The sequence below is a fragment of the Hyperolius riggenbachi genome, chromosome 3 (genome assembly GCF_040937935.1).
Source record: "Hyperolius riggenbachi isolate aHypRig1 chromosome 3, aHypRig1.pri, whole genome shotgun sequence".
Taxonomy (NCBI): Eukaryota; Metazoa; Chordata; class Amphibia; order Anura; family Hyperoliidae; genus Hyperolius; species Hyperolius riggenbachi.
This window is the reverse complement of record NC_090648.1, coordinates 259851883-259864692: the sequence shown is the minus strand read 5'-3', so window position 1 is coordinate 259864692 and position 12810 is coordinate 259851883. Positions and strand designations below refer to the sequence as shown.

Genomic DNA, 12810 nt, shown 5'->3' with positions numbered 1-12810 from the left:
GTTTGTCTTATCCGTGTCAGTGTGGATGTTTGCTATCGCTGGGGCAGCGATTAGATTGGCAAGCATTCCGTCTGTCTGTCTGTTGCCTGTCCTTGTTACTCAGTGTGGTGGACATCAGATGCTCAGTGCTGCGGTCGCACTGAGCAGCCATTGTGTCTTGTTAGCTGGCAAGCATTCCGTCTAACCCCTAAACTAACCCTTCCTGTAACTGTTATGAGGGGTATAGGCACTTTATAAAAACAGTGAACTGTTTACAATGTGAGGAGGTGTGTAGTCCAGAGGAGTCCCAAGACTTCCTAAAGATACAGGAAAAACACAGAGAGAGACAAGAAGCCCCTTACGATGTAGTATATTAATGTCAGGTTCTGGATAAATACAAAGTGATGCGGTACTCACAAAGGTGGTTTGCAAGACCAGCAACCACTGTATAAAAACAAGTGAGGAAATCTCGTCCCCACTCCGGTTCTTTGTCTTCAAATGTATGGGTAGCATGCCAGAAAAAACAATTGTTTGGGTACACACAACAAACAACTGACAGCAACCTCTAATAGCTAGGGGGCTGTAAAAAATGTCACTGGGAGGGAGAAGGTGCCCCCCAAAATAACCGTGCATGTAATAAATATAAAATAGCTTACCTCTAAGAAGAAGGGGCAAGAGCTTGGAGTGCTTTTAGGCACTCCAAGCTCTGCACCTTGGCTACCCAGACACTGCTTTATTTAATCTGAGGAAGCGGACCAAGCACCGCGAAATGTGTTATTGTTTTTGTGTCTGATTGTTAAAATTTCTTTCTTATATTGGCATTGCCCCTTATTCTTAGAGGAAAGCCATTTTTTTTATTTATTACATTCATGGTTATTTTTGGGGGGCACCTTCTCCCTCCCAGCCTGCGTTTTACATGTTGAAATATTGAATATCTGACTTTGGAGAGTCCCAAGGGAGCACAAAACCGCAAAGAGGAAAAAATACACATGGGCATCACATGGTATCTGCTGCTATATGCTGTCTTAACATAAATTTGTCTGTATGCCACTTTTGTTTTATCTACAAGTGTGCTGTCCTTCCCAGCATCCTAAAACAAGATAAAACAGACTTCTTCAAAATAGCATTGTAGGAATGGCAGCAAGAGTAGACTATATAAATCTACCGCAATAAGTCAGTAGTACTGTCTGCATTATCATTTAGTAGCATTGAATGCTGCAGTCAGGATAAGCAGTCCATACATCATAGATGTAGTGAAAAGCTCACCCATGAGCAATGCACCGTTAAATCCTCACATCCTGAAATAATTAGTGTGCAGCAGATGGCAATAATATTACTTTATACTGTGTGATCCAACAATGACATGACTAAATACAGCCTGATATATGTTGTCTTCTCCGGTTACAAGATACATATGCATCTCTTTATTGATTCTTCTTTATTGACTTGCCAGAGATCTATGTGGTTTTTGGTGATTGTGCTGAGGAAACATGCAAGTTTAAAGAGGGAGGCTACAATGCTTTGCTTTTCACAACACTGCTGCAGTCATTTCTTGCCAAGTAGAAGATTAGAGGCTAGCTTCTACAAAGGACCTACACATTAATGGGGGGTGGGTGTGAAAAGGGGGTTGCAGGGAAGCAGAGTGGAGGCCATGCTAGATACCGTGACCTCCTTGTTAACAGTATTGACAAAGAAAACAGTGGCTTCCTGATTTCTCTAGTTCGCTAATATCGCTTGTTTAACTTCTGAGATACTGTATATAAAATTATTATATACAGTATATTATATATATATATATATATATATATATATATATATATATATACTGTATATACAGGATCTTCTCAAAAAATTTGCATATTGTGATAAAGTTCATTATTTTCTGTAATGTACTGATAAACATTAGACTTTCATATATTTTAGATTCAAATACACACAACTGAAGTAGTCCAAGCCTTTTATTGTTTTAATATCGATGATTTTGGCATACAGCTCATGAAAACTCAGAATTCCTATCTCAAAAAATTAGCATATTTCATCCGACCAATAAAAGAAAAGTGTTTTTAAAACAAAAAAAGTCAACCTTCAAATAATTATGTTCAGTTATGCACTCAATACTTGGCCGGGAATCCTTTTGCAGAAATGACTGCTTCAATGCGGCGTGGCCTGGAGGCAATCAGCCTGTGGCACTGCTCAGGTGTTATGGAGGCCCAGGATGCTTCGATAGCGGCCTTAAGCTCATCCAGAGTGTTGGGTCTTGCGTCTCTCAACTTTCTCTTCACAATATCCCACAGATTCTCTATGGGGTTCAGGTCAGGAGAGTTGGCAGGCCAATTGAGCACAGTAATACCATGGTCAGTAAACCATTTACCAGTGGTTTTGGCACTGTAAGCAGGTGCCAGGTCGTGCTGAAAAATGAAACCTTTCATCCTGTATATATATATATATATATATATATATATATATATATATATATATATATATATATACACACAGAGGGGCTACAGCACACAACAGGAAAGCAGTGACAGGGGCTCTTGGTTACGCTTTAACGCATTTAAGCTCACCAACTGCGCCAAAGTGTCCCCAATCTGGTGAGTCCTACTCTAATCAGGCAAAAATGCTAGTTTTTTATCAGCGTTCTAGTGGGAACCATACCAAAAGCCCAATGTGGTCAACTAAATGGGAGAAAGGAAATTAAAAACACCTCACCTTCTACTAGCTACTGACTGAACTATGAGCTCCGCTCATTTATATGCTTAACTGTGCTAGAGGTGGGCGTGGCTATGCACGCTCACAGGGGAAAATTATAAATAAATACCAAGGGATGAGCAGCACAAACCAAATTATATGCATTGCAATACTATGCAAAGCATGCACGCAGCCTGGAGATTCCCAGTCTCCATAAGAAATATATAAATACAGAGGGGCTACAGCACACAACAGGAAAGCAGTGACAGGGGCTCTTGGTTTCGCTTTAACGCATTTAAGCTCACCAACTGCGCCAAAGTGTCCCCAATCTGGTGAGTCCTACTCTAACCAGGCAAAAATGCTAGTTTTTTATCAGCGTTCTAGTGGGAACCATACCAAGGAAGCAGGAAAAAGGGCGCAGGCCGCTAGTGGACAAAAAGGGCGCCGCCATTCACTCTCATAATAAATAGCGTTTAATGGGCGCCGAGCAGGAAAAAAGGGCGCAGGACATAAATAACGTTTACAAACGGCGCCAGGAGATTTTTAATGATTTATAAGTGTGCTTGTGGTGATTTACGTTTAAAAAATGCACCCGTGCCGAATAACGTTTATAAAAATACTAAACATATTTATCTTATTTAACTAATTAAAACATTATTTAAAGTTTTATCCCTTACTGTTTGTAAAACATTATTATTCACAAAATAAAGCGATCAGTACGTAACGTAAATTGCAAAATATTTTTTGCATCCACAATTAGTAAAACATTATTATCCACATAATAAAGGGGGGTCTTAGGTTTAGGCACCACCAGGGGTTCTTAGGTTTAGGCACCAACAGGGGGGTCTAGGGGTTAGGGGTAGGTACAGGGAGGGTTACGTAGGCACCAACAGGGGGTTCTTAGGTTTAGGCACCAACAGGGGGGTCTTAGGTTTAGGCACCAACAGGGGGGTCTTAGGTTTAGGCACCAACAGGGGGGTCTTAGGTTTAGGCACCAACAGGGGGGTCTTATGTTTAGGCACCAACAGGGGGGTCTTAGGTTTAGGCACCAACAGGGGGGTCTTAGGTTTAGGCACCAACAGGGGGGTCTAGGGGTTAGGGGTAGGTACAGGGAGGGTTATTTAGGCACCAACAGGGGGGGTCTTAGGTTTAGGCACCAACAGGGGGGTCTTAGGTTTAGGCACCAACAGGGGGGTCTTAGGTTGAGGCACCAACAGGGGGGTCTAGGGGTTAGGGATAGGTACAGGGAGGGTTCTGTGTAAGAGTAGGCTTAGGTATAGTTTTAGTAAAATTTTAGTAATAATTACTAATGTTTTACAACACTTATTACGAACGTAGTTATTTTTATATCATCGTTATAAAGAATATTTTCAGATTTTATTATAAGAACAAACCGTAAATGAAGGTTATTCACAATAATATAGAATTATAACAATTAAACATATATTATTAAAAGATGTGCAATCTTGCGCTAACGCAGGTGAGAGGTCAAAGTGGACCGCAGACTGATCACACACTGGCAGCTCCTCAAACACTCGGCTTTGCAAACATATATTATTGTTTTTTTCATAAACGTAATTATAAGTTTAACTTTAGAAACAGGGAATATTAACGTTTTCACAATTTCCGACTTCATAAACATTATTTAATGATTTATAATTTTGTTAAACATTATTTGTAAACGAAATATAGCACACTATTTTTATAAACCCTATTAATGATTAATTATTATTTAGAGTTCACCACTTCACCATGCACGGTGGTTTGACAGCTCACTAAAGGACCTAAAGAAAGAAGTGCGCAGACTAGAAAGGAAGTGGTGAAAATCTCAGAATTCAAAAGATAAACACACCCTTGTCTCTCACCTGGAAAGCTACCAAAATGCGATCACCAAGAAAAAATCCTCCTACCTATCAGTGGAGATCGCAAAGGCCGCCAACAGACCAGCCCAACTATTCAGCACAGTTGATAGACTATGTAATCCATCCTGTCTAAAACCCACTATAACTCCCTCAAAGGAGCTATGTGAGAAATTTGCTTGCTACTTTGCTGACAAAGTATCCTCTATTCGGTCTCTCATTCAGTCCACAGCACCCAAGACTCATGCAACTAATGGAAATAGCTGCAAAAACAACCTAACACCCTGGACTGACTTCAAAAGTATTAGCGAGGAAGAGATCTCAGACATCCTCTATCGTCTCCGCCAGACGACCTGGACCCTGGACCAACTAAACATATGCTGAAATGCCCTGACCTGCTTGGTCCAGCATTTCACAAAATAGTAAATTGCTCTCTGCAAGCAGGGAGGTTTCCTACCCCTCTAAAAGAAGGAATCATCAAGCCCCTTCTTAAAAAACCTTCCATGGATCCAGATGCTATGAGCAGCTACAGACCTGTCTCCAACCTCCCCTTCTTAGGTAAAGTTATTGAAAAGGCTGTCTATCTGCAACTTGAAACCAGGCTGTCAATAAACAACATCCTGGACCCTCTACAATCTGGCTTTAAGAAACACCACAGCTGTGAAACAGCCCTCATCCAAGTCTGCAACGATCTGCTCATGGCAAGGGACAGAGGGGAATGCTCCATCCTAATCCTGTTGGATCTCTCAGCTGCTTTTGATACAGTTGACCATAAAATCCTGCTTAACAGACTGCAGGAGTACTGTGGCATCAGTGGATCAGTCCTCCAGTGGTTCAGATCATTCCTGACTGACAGAACACAGAGAGTATCCCTAGGACCTATAATGTCCAAACCTGCACCTCTACAATTCGGAGTGACACAAGGATCAATCCTATCCCCTCTGCTGTTTGCAATCTACATGTTGCCAATCGGTACACTTATCCAACGACATGGCCTGACGTACCACTGCTACGCCGATGACACACAGCTATACCTGTCCTTCAAACCTGGTGGAACAGACCCTACCCCAAAAATAAACTCTTGCTTAGCTGAGCTTCAGGCATGGATGAATGATAACTGGTTGAAACTGAATGCTGACAAAACTGAGGTCCTGTTTGTCCAAAGCCAGTGCTCGCCATCAAAACAGCTCTATCCTAAAGCAACACCAATCAGGATTGGGAATTCAGACATAAACAGCTCCAACCTTGTGCGCAGCCTTGGCGTACTAATCGATGGGGAATTGAGTTTCAGAAACCAAATTTCATCTGTAGTTAAATCTTCCTTCTTTCATCTGAAGAACATTGCAAAGATTAAACATCTGATTCCCCCAGAGGATCTTCAAACCCTAGTCCACGCCTTCATCACATCACGGCTGGACTACTGCAATGCCCTTTATGCTGGCCTCCCCAAAAAGGACCTGCGTCGCCTGCAATTAGTGCAAAATGCTGCTGCCAGATTGCTAACAAACCAGCCTCGCCACTGTCGCATTACAACGATCCTTCGCTCACTGCACTGGCTACCAGTAGAATGGAGAATACTCTTCAAGATTGGACTGCTGACATTCAAATCCCTGCACAATCTGGGCCCTGGATACATGAAGGACTTGCTGAAGCTGCACCACACCTCTCACAACCTCAGATCAGCAAGTTCTATAAACTTGGTCACTCCCAGAGTGCACCTCAAAAAATCTGGAGACAGAGCCTTCTGTCATGCTGCCCCTACTCTTTGGAACTCCCTACCACACCCAGTAAAGACAGCACCATCCCTGGAGCTATTCAAATCCAGACTGAAAAGCCACCTGTTTAGCCTGGCATTTCCAGATTTATAAAATTCTTCCTCTGTACCACGATGGTCGGAGCCATGCTTATGCGCTTTGAGTCCCACGGGAGAAAAGAGCTTTACAAATGTTATTTGTTGTTGTAGAGTTTACACCCCGCGCCCTTTTTGTACAGGCGTCCTTTTTGTACGTACGCCCATACCAAAAGCCCAATGTGGTCAACTAAATGGGAGAAAGGAAATTAAAAACACCTCACCTTCTACTAGCTACTGACTGAGATATGAGCTCCGCTCATTTATATGCTTAACTGTTAATATCGCTTGTTCAACTTCTGAAATACTGTATATAAAATTATTATATACAGTATAATATATATATATATATATATATATATATATATATATATATATATATATATATATACATACAGTATATTATAATTAAAAGTACTGTATATAATATACTGTAGTAAAGTACATTAAAACATATTTGGTTCATGGCGAGCCAATGATCCGTTAATCTCCTTTACAATTTTTATGTACAGTATAAAGAAAAAATCCATATTGGCAGAAATAGTAACAGTCCGAGTAAGAGTAAATCTCCATAGCCAATAGACTCATAAGACTTGACACCTGAAAATCTGCCCTTCAACAGATATAAGTTTTGGTGATGTCTCTGTCTGAAGCATCACCAGTCACCAGGCCATATGCCCTATGGTTTAACTGATTGCAAGGTCTATCTTCCTTTCAATAGTCTCAGACATCTCTGGTCTCTGGTTAGTAGTTCAGATATCCATAGTGAGTGACTAAATTAACATAAGCTGGCTGTTGTTGTTTGTTATATTAATATGTGTTTGCTGAAATATCAACAGTTTCTGTTGCGTACATATTTTTTGGAGATTTCTGAATTTTTAAATAGGACATCATTACTTTTTTTGTAGATCACAAACTATTATTCATTAATGTTTAGTCATTGCAGAAAGTGTGGGTATGTGGGGAGAGTGTTTATTAGTTTTTTAAGATGAAAAATTATTTCTTGTATGTGCATTAACTTTTAAATAATAAATATCAGATTGTTATAGTACCCTGTGTTTCTTGACAGTATATTCAAAGACCAGTTAACCCAAATAAGTTCACATTCTGGGGAAACTTGTGGAGAGTAGGGATGATCAATGATATGCAAATATTTCCAAGTTTATGCAAATATTTGCTCATTTTATGCAAATATATGATACTGAAAAATTGACCAATCAAGTCCCAACCAGGTTTAAATTGATTGGTCCATCTTCAAGCTGCATATATTTGCATACAAATTTGCGTAAAATCAGAAATATTTGCATTGCATTGATCTTCCCTAGTGCAGAGAGATGTCACACATTGTTTACCTGTGAATTCTCCCTGATCCAAATGTCTATTCATTTTAAACAAATTCCATTAGCACTACTTAAAGGAATACTATCGATTAAAACAACTTTTTTTTCAATGCTGTATGTTCGGGCCCACGAGTACTAGGAGCAATTTTCTTTCTCACACAGCTCTGCCTCTCTGTTGTAAAATCATCAGTTTTAGATACAAAAGTGTCTGACTCTGCATCAGGGGGTTGCTATCAACTCCTCAATGTATCATTTAATAACCACCTTGCTGAAAGAATCTTATTCAGATGGTGGTAAGGGGTTAAAGATTCCAGTAATATGTGTTGCTTGTCTTCTGTTCTCTGGCTGATAAAGATCCTGATAATGCCTTTCTAAAAAATATCTTTCTCAGCACAGTCACCACATAGCAGCCTATGAAGTAGATGCAGCCTGGAGTATACCATCAGAAGCAAGCCAGTCAGTCAGGAGTAGTGTATATACGTCACCCCTGACTGCTAGCTATAGTATAGCAATATTACAGCAAATTTAGTTTCCAGTTACCTCTTCAGATCAGCCTCCTCCTCATGTCTCCGGGCCCGTTTCCACTATCGCGAATCTGCATGCGTTTCCTGCATGCAGATTCGCATAGCCAATACAAGTGAATGGGCCTGTTTCCACTTGTCAGTTTTCCTGAGCGTTTTTCTGTGCAGGATTTTTCTGCACGGCAGAGCCATCAGAATTCGCTTGCGTGTGGAATGCAGGCGAATCGCCGCTAATGTATTTAATAGGGAATTTGTATGCTGTTTTGGTATGCGAATTTTCATGTGAATTCGCACGAAAATTCGCATGCACACGCATGCGAATTTCGCATCCGCATGCGAATTTTGCCGCAGCGATTTCGCAACGCAATAGTGGAAACGGGCCCTCCCGCATACTGTGACACAGTAAAGTATATTTGTGAGCTGTGTGAGTAATGAAGGATGATTTTTAAGCAGGGATAGAGGGAGAGAGAACTGGGTGAATAAATAAAGTGCCCCTAGCACTAGTGGTAATGGGTACTCTAATATAGAGTATTTAAAAAAAAAAGTAATTTTAATTGATAGTGTTCCTTTAACACAGTTTAGTAGACACAGGTTATGCCATGCAGTGTTGATTCTGCAATCTGGGAATCGTAATTTATAGCAGAGATTTGCACTGTTCATTAAATGCAGAATGGCATTGATCTGTGCAAACTAGTAAATGGAAATGTGAGCAGAAATAGTTCTGCTTTCCTGCTTGTGTGGCACAAAACAATGTTTTTCTTTGTGATATGAACGTATTAACATTCAGAATTTAGACATAACAGTCTATATGACAGCATTAAGTGCAGATTAATTAATCTTGACAGATATTTGAGACTGCCTTAAAGGGAACCTGAATCAAGATGCATATGGAGGGTGCCATATTTATTTCCTTTTAACCTGCCTGGCGTTCTATTAAGATCGCCAGGCAGGCTGCGGGAGGGTTTTTTTTTTAATAAAAAAAAAAACTATTTCATGCAGCCAACTGAAAGTTGGCTGCATGAAAGCCCACTAGAGGGCGCTCCGGAGGCGTTCTTCCGATCGCCTCCGGCGCCCAGAATAAACAAGGAAGGCCGCAATGAGCGGCCTTCCTTGTTTTGCTTACATCGTCGCCATAGCGACGAGCGGAGTGACGTCATCGACGTCAGCCGACGTCCTGACGTCAGCCGCCTCCGATCCAGCCCTTAGCGCTGGCCGGAACTTTTTGTTCCGGCTACGCTGGGCTTAGGCGGCTGGGGGGACCCTCTTTCGCCGCTGCTCGCGGCGGATCGCCGCAGAGCGGCGGCGATCAGGCAGCACACGCGGCTGGCAAAGTGCCGGCTGCGTGTGCTGCTTTTTATTTGAGCCAAATCGGCCCAGCAGGGCCTGAGCGGCAGGCTCCGGCGGTACTGGACGAGCTGAGCTCGTCCAGACCGCCCAGCAGGTTAAGCAATACCAGTTGCCTGGCTATCCTGCTGTTCCTCTGCCTCTAATACTTTAGCCATAGACCCTGAACAAGCATGCAGCAGATCAGTTGTTTCTGACATTTTTGTCAAATCTGACTGGATTAACTGCATGCTTGTTTCTGGTGTTATTCAGACACTACTACAGCCAAATAGATCAGCAAGGCTGCCAGGCAACTAGTATTGTTTAACAGGAAACAAATATGGCAGTCTCCATATACCTCTCGCTTAAAGTTCCCTTTAATTCAGACTGCACAGTGCTGCCCAAACATCAGACACAATTATTCTTAAATACATGTTTACATACAGACATTCGTCCCAAAGTAAATGTGCTATACATTACTAACTTGCTATGTAGCTATCGCTTACAGTAGATATTATAATCTAATCAATCTATCGCTTACTGACATGTTTTAGATTAGTAAGCACAAACTTCTTACTAGAACATTTTAGTCTAGTTAGTACATTCCATGGACATTCAAGATTTCATTCATTTTCAAAAGCACTCCCTAAACGGCAATGGCACAGCCCAACTGCCGGAATAGTGATATGTAAGTAAACAGCCGTACAGCATCTTTGTATAAGTCTATGCGAGGGAATGTGTTTGAAAACAATAAAGGAAATACATTGAATCCCCCACAAAGAGGTGCATTAGTCTAAAACATTTGGTATGCCTCAGAAGCTGCTGTCCAGCTTCTACACTGCCACTATTGAAGCTACTCTTTGCTCCGCCATTATCGTGTGGTATGCAAGAGCAACCACCAGTGACAAGTACAAGCTTCAAAGTGTTATCAGCTCAGCGGAAAGGATCATCGGCTATCCTCTGCCGCCGCTAGACCTCCTCTACACCACCAGAATGAAAACAAGGGCTGGCAGGATTTCCCAGGACCCATCCCACCCAGGCTGCTGCTTCTTTAAGCTCCTCCCATCGGGCCGACGCTACAGGACCACCCGCCCTAAGACTAACAGGCGTAGGGACACCTTTTTTCCCCAAGCAGCCCTCCTGCTGAACTCCTGCCTCTCGTCGGCAAGCCAGTCGCTCAGGCCAACTTAGCCAATCAGCCTGGTCAAGGCACACTGGAGCCAGGGCCTGCAAAGAACCCAGCTATTACCCCGGTGCTCTTCTTGGACTCTTTCATTTAACCTACTTATCCATGAGCAGCACAATATCCAACACGGAAGATTTCTGCTTGAAGCAAACCGCACATTGTACTGCATAGACCGTTAAAAATGTGTAGACACTGCCTGTCTCGTGTACTATTGCCTGTCTTGCTTGTATTATCGCTATTTTCTATGACTGTCTTGCTTGTTATGTTTGTTATGCTTATGTTACTGTCTATTGTCTGTTGCCATTGCCACGTGAACCACAACCAATTACGGGTTCGACCCCGGTCGCACTTGGCGAAATAAAATGATTCTGATTCTGATGTAATGGGATCAGTGCCTTCAAAGTAATGCCTACTGTAAATGGCAGCTACATATTGGTACCATATACTAGAATATGTGAGGGCTCTTAAACAATGTTGTAACCAAAAGTTTAATTACTCAGACTGAGGAGATAATATGATTATTATATGGTTATAAATGAAAGATATTGAGAAATGCATATCTATATATCTATTGCAGATGCACACATGAAATATTAAGGAATTCATTTTTTTGCTGGTTTAGTAGAAAGTTTCATCCTGCCTGTAGTCTTTTTGTTGTGTATCGCTACAAAATTAGCTATCCCCATATTCCCACATGTTAGTAATTATTTTGCTCTAGCATTGAGGTCCTGTGTGAGTGGGAGCAAACATAGTAGAGTGCATGATAGATGAATATGTTTTAACCCATTAGAGCAGTGGCATTTCTGTTGTCAGCCAAGAACACACACACCGAATAGGAAAAAATATGGCAGAAACATTATTTAACATTTAGCATGACATATTTTAACTTGAAGCTACAAGTGACATTATAACATCTTTTAACATTAAGACATAAAGGGCCTGATCCAACTTTTTCTTCTAAGTGTTTGCCTAGGTGATATTGTCACATCTTATCAAAAATGCCTTTTAAGCCACCAGCAAGCAAGAACATTTGCAGAATAATTTTGATAGTACCTTTTTCACCTACTTTTGGTTCTTTTTCAACTGCAGGATCTTGAAAAGTTATTTTAAATAGAGGTGAAAAAATGTTCTCCTAAGGGCTCTTTCACACCAGAGCCCATTTGCTGCGTTTTAACGCAAAGTTGAAACTTTGCAATAACCAAGGTAAAATGAAAGTTCATAGACCTTTCACACCCGACGCTGCATTCGATGCGTTGCGTTACAACGCACCCGGGAGCTTTTAATTGCCGGGAGCCGGCGTTTTCCCGTCGGGGTAATTAATTACTACCGCCGCTGATTGGCTCGCACCACTACATCTCAACGACACGCTGCAGGGCATGTAACGCATGCAGGAGAACGGCTCCTGCATGCGTTCTAGATGTGAAAGAGCCCTAAGAGAAAGCTTAGTGAAAAAGTGAATTGGCCCAAAGTGGAAAAAAAAAAAAAGTAACCGCTCCACTACAGAGTCATTAGCAATGTGAAACCAAGAGGAGGCTTGACACTTCATTGTTCAATCTCAGATATCACAGCAGAGAGCTTTGATAGACTTGAAGATTTCAACACTGCTCTGTACCTAAACACTCCCATTAATTATAAAAAATGGCTTCACCCAGTATTATTATACTTCCAGGTTTGCCCAGCTGGCTCAGTGGTCTTTGGCACGTGGTTTGACCCGCTGGGTTGACCTGGAAGCGGCCTTCGTTTTTCCTTTTCCTCTGTCCTCTTTACTCTGGACTAAACATGCTGTGCTAGACAAGCGATGGTCTATAGGGGTTATAGAGGAATCTTTACGTTTGGAAATTCCAGTGAAGGAAATTAGGCCTCACAGAGAAACATTCTTTAGAGGAGTCCCTCTTTCTAAATAAAGATTCCCTCCCTCTAAACCCGGTAATAAACTACTGGTTCATTTCTGTAATGCTGCAAAGGCAATTATTGCCAGAGAATGGAAATCTTCTGTTGTTCCCGTCACTGCTCTGAAACATAAAATGAACAAGTATTAATGGATGGAAAAAAATTACCTCTT

At 41.5% G+C, this 12810-nt stretch overlaps 1 protein-coding gene across 3 annotated transcripts in view; it reads left to right on the top strand.

The window, feature by feature from the left end:
* The window catches only part of FBXL13 (F-box and leucine rich repeat protein 13), a 227738-nt gene that overhangs the window by 148173 nt on the left and 66755 nt on the right, over nucleotides 1-12810 (top strand). The window lies entirely within an intron of this gene.